Below are 7,410 nucleotides of genomic sequence, written 5' to 3'. Positions count from 1 at the left end.
CAAGGGCCCAATTCCCTTCTCCCTTACAACGATGCAACTGCATTGATTCATTGTGTGCATCAGGGAGGACAACGCAGCTCTCATTCTGCCAGATCATCTCCAAGCAGAAATATGAATACAACTTTGGTCTTGTCTCTGTACGACTTGACTGAACCAAGAGAGTTCTTTCAGAGTCATGCCAGTGTAGCTGAGAGCAGAAGCTGTCCTCAAACACTCCCAATCAGGTGCTCAGTGTCTTACAAGCTGGAGAGTCCTTCAGACACAGTAATTGAGGGGATTTTCTATAAGTAGGAGCTTGGATTTACTGTCTGGTACTTATTTCCCAAGCACATCTGGTTGTAAAAGCAACGCGGTATAGAAATAAAGGTATTTTTCTGAAAAGTGGAAGGCAAACAAAATCTTTATTGCTGTGATTAGGAACATCAGCAGTCTAGCTCACTTAATTTGTTTATTTGACAATTTGACTTCTGCAGAGCCCCTGATAATGAAACCTGGTGTCTCCGGGATGCTGGACAGTGTTTAGCCAGGAGGGACGGAATCTTCTTGTTAATCTCTCCCTCTCCAATGGCTCCTGTGAAATGATGCAGCAGCATCTGTCCAGGTCCTATGGGCAGCACCCTCATTCACCAAGGCACCCCCTTCAGAAGCCCCTGCCCATGCAGGCAGGGCAATCTCCATGGTTCCAGGCGGGGCTGCACCTCTTAGGGCAGGGGGTGCCTCACCTGAGCCAGACGTGAAAAACAGAAGAGGCTCCTGTTTACACGCAGCCCCTGAGAATGGCCCGGCACTGCACTCACAGAGCCCTGGGATGGGTACATGGCTCCGCACCGGTGACCTCCGTGCCCGCTGGGGACCTCATCTGGAGCATGGGGGTTGTCCCCGAGAGGACAGGACAACTCTGCTCTGCTGCTCAGGAGGGCAGGGAGGAGATGCTGGGCAGGTAGGAGCTACAAGCGGAGGTGCAGGCAGAACTGGCTTGGCTGGACCAAAGCTGCCTGTCCAAACAGTCGCTGTATGGTTACGGGCTGTGACTGGCACTTCTGTCAGACGGGCACCATGGGCTGACCCACAGATCTGTCTCCTGAGAGATCCCACGGGTGAGCTCTCAGGCAAAAGTTACCAGAGGTGCTGCTATTGTCACTCTTAGCAGGAATTCCAAGTGGCTGTGCCTCTAAAAGCAGGTTCAAGGGCACTCTGTGAAAGGCTGTAAGGTCCAACAGCTTCATAGTCGGTTATCAAGTGGATTTTCTCTGATGGAAGGTTCCCTTCCTGGGGAGAGGGAATCATCCCTCTGTCCTTCCAGTCCTCATCAGCTCTGCCAGGCTCCCTGTTCCACACCCTGTGAGCCACCGTGACCCTTCTTTTCCATGTTTGAATGGCCAGATTCTGCTCAGCTCCCATTACAAGGTTGCTATTAGGGGATGCAGCTCCCCCCACCTACCCGTTGCCTTCCAAAGCCTGACCCAGCATCGCCTAGAGTGTCCAGATAAGTCTAATTTAGGAAGATCTTCATCTGTACAAGAATTTTCCCTGACTCCTGGCTTTTCTCATAAAAAACCCTGTTTCAACCCCCATCTTTGGCTGCTTGTGACAATACCAAGCCTGCCCTTAGATCTGTCTCACAAAGGCAGATGGAAAATGTATTTCATATTGGGCCTCGATGTGCCTAATGTATTCTCCTCTCTTAGCTATTTCTCTAGGTCTTTATCTCTGATTCCTCATCTTTTCCAGCCTCCTTTTGATGTTCATTATAAGGCAGCAGAGACTAATAGAGACGTTGTCAGGCATCCAACTACAAAAGCATGGGAAACAGGGATTAAAAGGGACACGGTGACAGGAGGAAGACAAAGCATTTAGGAAGCATCAGCTCACAGCAGGTGAAGTTGCAATGAAGTTCGGAATGTTTTTCCCTGTGCTGGTATCCACCGTTCTCCCCTTCCAAGCCCAAACTGACATTGCTGGAGTGCTTTGGCCTCTAGACAAGCCAGTCATGTGGATTTGTGCTGAGAGAAATAGTACAGGGCAAAGGAACCAGAGCCCTCCTGTGTCTGGAGAGGGGCTGAAACCTCCAGTGGGTCTGTTTTTATTGGGGTTTTAGCAACAAAATCCATCTCACCACCCAGCTTGGTGTTCAATGAGATTTCTGGCCTGTTCCTCTGTAAAGAGAGGGAGTTTGCTCCTGTAAATAACAGGATTCTCACTTTCCTGACTGCACTTATGATACTCCTCTTCTTGTGAAACCGTTCAGCTAAGCTGTCTTTGGGGGATTCCAAATGCTACAGAGCTGTCACCAAATCTAGCAGTTGCTGTGAACTTAGCAGAGTTCAGAACGTTCTGGAACAAATAATGGGGAAAAAAAATGAAAACTGAAAGTCCTCCTCTCTGCAATAAGTAATCACGTCCTGCCAGTGCTGACCTCTGCCTAACCAGGGTGCAGCTGCTCTGGAGGCGGGAGGTGGGTGCTGGGAGAAGCCGCGGGACAAGGAACAACGTTAGACACCTCCGGTGTGAATTAAGGGACTGAATCACACAAGAGCTGTAGGAAAACAAGCTGTGCAGGACCTGGGTCTTCCTTCCAGAGGGTGTTTGCCATCATCCTGCTTGTTGTCCTCCGCCTCAGCATGGCTGGTAACGCACAGGGTCGCTGATTGGATCCTGCACCTTCGGGGAATGATGGTCAGTCAGTGATTTTCCTGCTCCCATATATAGGAGCAAGAATTCGGGGGATGCCAGGAGCCAGGTCTCCTTTTAGCCTGCACAACAATCCCTACCTGACTATCCCAAAACAAGCACCCACAGAAACTCCTCTTACCCTGTTGCTTCTCACGCCTCTCTGCCATGCAGAGGCTGTGAAACATTGCCTGTTAGTTGGGGAGGGGAAGCAAGAAATAATCCTTCACCTGTCTCTTTTGTTCTTTCCTTTATTTTCACAGGGCCTATGAGACACCGGGAAGCTTGAAAATGAACATCAGCCACAAAACTATTGTGCAATTTTTGCGGGTAGTATTAGCTGATGAAGACTGTGTTGGTGCTAGACAAGTGAAGGAGCCCTCAATAATTTGCTTGGAAAACAGAGGAGAGGAGCAAAAAGAAGAACAAGATGAAGACCTGTCTCCGGAGTGAGAGCACGGCGGGTTTGTGTGGTTATAGAGCTCCCACGGGGCCTGGTGGTATCTCTCTGGCCACTGTGCAGAGGTGGTTTTCCTATTTCCCAACCTGATGTTGAAGGCGAGAAGAAGCAATGAGTCCCTGCAGGCAAAGGGGTGCTCCGGGGGCTGGCGGAGGGGCCAGCTGGGGAAGCACAGTCAGGGCAACTGGGAATGGAGGAGGGGACCAAACTGGTGCTGGTTGCCTTTAGTATTTCCCTGGTGGCTAAGAGCTTTGGCAGAGGGTGAGGAGCTGGGATATTTGCCTTACCCACCTCTCACCGCTCCCGCCATCCTGCTGCCACCTCCCAACCAGGGCCCTGGTGCAATTTCTCTTTTAATTTCCCCTTGTCTTGCTCCACTTTAACTCTGTGAGTTAGGTGGTTTGCGGGAAAGGCTCTACCTGTCGCTTCAGATGCTGCTTCCCCTACTCTTTTCTTCCTGCCATCTGTCAGTGTTGTCCAACACCACAACACAGTGCAATAAAAAAGGGGAGGGATCGCAGAGCGCGGCGATAAATTAATTTCATTTGCTCAGGTACAAGATGAATTGTCCAAATCAAACGACAGTCTGTCATTTTGCAAACAATTGTGCGTAGAGGCACCAAGATCAGTTCTGAGCAGTTTTCTGAAACGGAGTTAATAATAATTCCAGTTGTTAATAATACATCACATGCAGCTGATGCTGTTCCCAGCGCCCACAGCCAGGCTTTGTGGATCATACTTGTTTGCAGGCAGGTTGGGAAGGAGAGGGAAGTGATTCTGAATAACATTTCATGTGACACTTGGTGTTTAAGAATATTATGGCATTTTTCTAAAGCACTTCACCACTTTCAAAGCAATCCTGTCCAAGCTTGCTTGTATAAAAATGTGCTTATTTGTTCTCATGCATCAGCGTTATAAGTGTGATCTCTCCAGCATGTCACAGCCCTTTTTTGAGCATTGGCACACACTGGCAGGGTTTTGCATCCAAATTAATTGTGCAAAGAGCTCAGTATTTTGACAAAACAGTTCCTAAACAGACACTCAGTATTAAGAAAGAAATGAAAGCGATTGGGAAATCACACTGGTTGCTATTTACAGCAGATAGATTGCAAAAAGTTTTAGCAAATTTACAGACCCTCTTGAAAAAAAAGCAGGAAATATTCCATAATATTCCTTTAATTCAATTATCACAATTAAGATTTTTTTTTTTTTTTTTTTTTTTTTTAATCCTGCAGAAGCATAACAAGAAGAGATGATCAGGTCTGATGGAGCTTCAGGGATTTGCTTCAAAGAGCTTTTCTATTGCTCTGCTCATCATCTTCACAGCTCTGGTCGCTGTGTCAGGATCACGGCAAGTGCGGAGCAGTGGAAAAAGCAGTGCAAGGACAAGGAGGAGAGAGGATTGTGTCTGTAATTGCTCGCCTGTAATTATCTGCCATTGTGCATTCTGTTAGCTCTTCCTGCTTATTAGCATAGAGTGGGAAAAATATTTAATTGCAACACCGCTCTGTCTATGACATTATGTGCAAGCAGAGCAGATCAAATCAGCCTGCCTTGTGGGGACAAGGGAGCGATTAGCTTCTCCAGGGCAGCGGGGTACAGCTGACGAAGATCAAGAGGCAGAATACAAATCTCAGGGTGCCGCACACCAGTCTGCAGTTACACAAGTGCCGCCTTGAACAGGCTTTTCTCTCCTCTTCTTTCTGCTGATCACTTGGTGGAAGCAGAGTCCCACACTCCAATTAAGATCCCACAGAGTTTTGCAATGTGAGGCTGATTTTCCAAAGCATCCACTTCTGCTTTCGCAACTCTGCAGGACACAGCTGACAGTGGGGACAGGGAGTTGTAGCACCTGGGTTTGAGGTGGGCACACACTTTGCTGGGCCTCGTCACCGTGTCCCCTGCCATGGCCGCTGCACGCTGGCGTAAAAGTGCAATTTTGGGGTTGCACAACCACAGCAGCTGGGTGGACCGGAGAGGAACAGAGCTCTCCTCTCAGGAGGTTGTGTGCGGAGAAGGGAGGTTGAAGAATGCACCAAACGAAGTTGTATCTTGCAAAAAAAGAGGCTCCATAACAGTGAAATGCAACTGGTCAAGACTCTGATGTTATTGGGGTGTGTGTCAAATTGTATGAATCTGGGCTGCTGCACACAGAACAGCCAGAAGTGGAGGCGAAACTACCCAGACTTGACCTGTGGTCTGGTTTCCAGCTCAGTGAGAGCTGCTAAGGCTGCATCATCCTCAGTCGCCACTCCTTTTGCTTGGGCTGGAAGTTCATCTCAGGCCCAGCTCAGCTGGGCACAGACTAGCAGCAGCCCCCGATGTGCAGGTTTCCCATGGGCTCAGGGCATAGGTGAGTGTGGCTTTGCGCCTGTTGAGCTGGTTCCATGCTTCGGGCAGACACCGTGGTACCAGGGGACTCGGAAAGGGCTCTGGCAGCACTTCTCCCCACAGTTTGTGCCATGAAGTGAGGAGCTGGGTTTCAAACCAATGCTCTCTCTTCCCAGTTGCCTCTTCCCTGCAGGTGAAGGAGTTTTTCCATGCCCTGGCCGGATCTGTGCTCACCGGCTGATCTGATCAGCGAAGGTGTTAATATTGACACTATTACTCTGGCATATTAGCTCGAAGGTCTAAGTCATCACACAGCTCCGAAGCCACCTGATCTCCTGCTCTGATTCCCACAGCCTCCTTGCTGCTGCCCTGAAACGCTGCCACCAGCGTTAGACATAACAGCAGACTTAATTAAAGGGTGGCAGCCTGCCAACATCCAAGAGGCAGAGCTGAGCTGGCTGTGCTGCTTTCAAAGGGGTATTTTAAAAAATACCACTGGGAAATATCAGGGCAAGCCCTGCCGCACCGATGTCAGTGTGGGTCAAGTATCTGTTTCGCCTCAAGTCCATTCTCTGGGAAGAAGTGTTGTGTGGGGGCTCGGCTGGCCCCCGATCCTGTGCCTGACCCCGCTCCCAGGATGCCCGCAGGGACCCTTCCCAGCACGGCTGAGTCCCATCTCCATCCCGCCCCACCGGAGAGGGTGATGGAAAAGTGGGGTCTCCCCATTTCTGTGGGATCGGGAGAGCTGTGGGCTCTTCTCCTCTGTGTGACAAGGGGCTGCAGGCGGTGGGCCATGGCCTCGTGCTCCAGACGTGCGCTGGCAGGCAGCGGAACACACCGACCTGCTTCCCTGCCCGGCTTGCCTGCATCAGCCCCGGGGTAGTCTTGCTAATTCCTCACTTTTTGGATCCTCAAGTTTATTCACTTCTGTGACCAAACGAGATGAAGCGACATATTTCCGTGGCTATCAGGGATCTAAACATCTCCCCAGAGACCCCAACAGGAGCAAAGGATTGTGATCACCTGACTTAGGTCCCAGCCCTGCTATGGAGTTGTTAGTGCATCTGCACCTTCCAGCCCTTCCTGAGGCCACGCGCCATCTGATAGTGCCAGGGCAAGCTTGATGCTGGAGGGTCCCCACGGATGGATACCCGCTGCCCCTCTTCCGAGGACGAAAGCATTTTTGTATCTGGAACCGATCACGAGCAGCCACACAAAAGCAGGACAGGGACAAACCGACTGCGGGAGGAGGAAGGTAAAATCCTCGGGTACCACGCTGAAGCAGGCAGAGCCCCGTGGCACATGTGCTTTGCGGCTCCAGGCAGATAACAGACAATACCCTGATTATGGGAATGCAGTTAGCATTGTGCACCAAATCGTGTGAACGCCTGGTTAAAGAATAGCTATTCCAACAAAAAAAGAAGACCAGAGAAAAAGAAATCAGCCTTTGGTTTCTGAGTCATCACTTTGCTTCTCACTCAGGATTTGGTCCACTGTGTGTCCAGAATAATTATTAAGCAAGTTCTGATGGAAGAATTTTATTTACCCAGCCTCAAAAAGGAAGAAAAGAATCCTTAATAGTTGATTAGATCAAAAAAGCATAATTTATTTTTCAATAAGTGCTTTAGATGTAAGATCAATAGCTTGAGGTTGATTGATAGGAGCTGTTTGCAAAGACCTTAGATCTAATTGTACTGAAGCAATCACACAGACTTTTTCTTTGACTAATACTAGACACCATCCCTCTTGTACAGATGGGGGAGTTACCAGAAAATAGCAATACTTTGCATTGGAGAGTTGCTCGGCAACTGTCCCTTATTATTTTTGAGTTGTCTGTGAGTACAGCTTCCTTTCTCTTTGATCTTTATGTAATTTTTGTTGCTGCTACTTCTCAAAAAAGACAACATTTTAAAAGAATTGGATCTCCATTTGCCAAATTTTTTTTTTTT

Source organism: Athene cunicularia (genome assembly GCF_003259725.1).
Source record: "Athene cunicularia isolate RWA chromosome 20 unlocalized genomic scaffold, athCun1 chr20_part1, whole genome shotgun sequence".
NCBI lineage: Eukaryota > Metazoa > Chordata > Aves > Strigiformes > Strigidae > Athene > Athene cunicularia.
Note: the sequence above shows the minus strand (reverse complement) of the source record.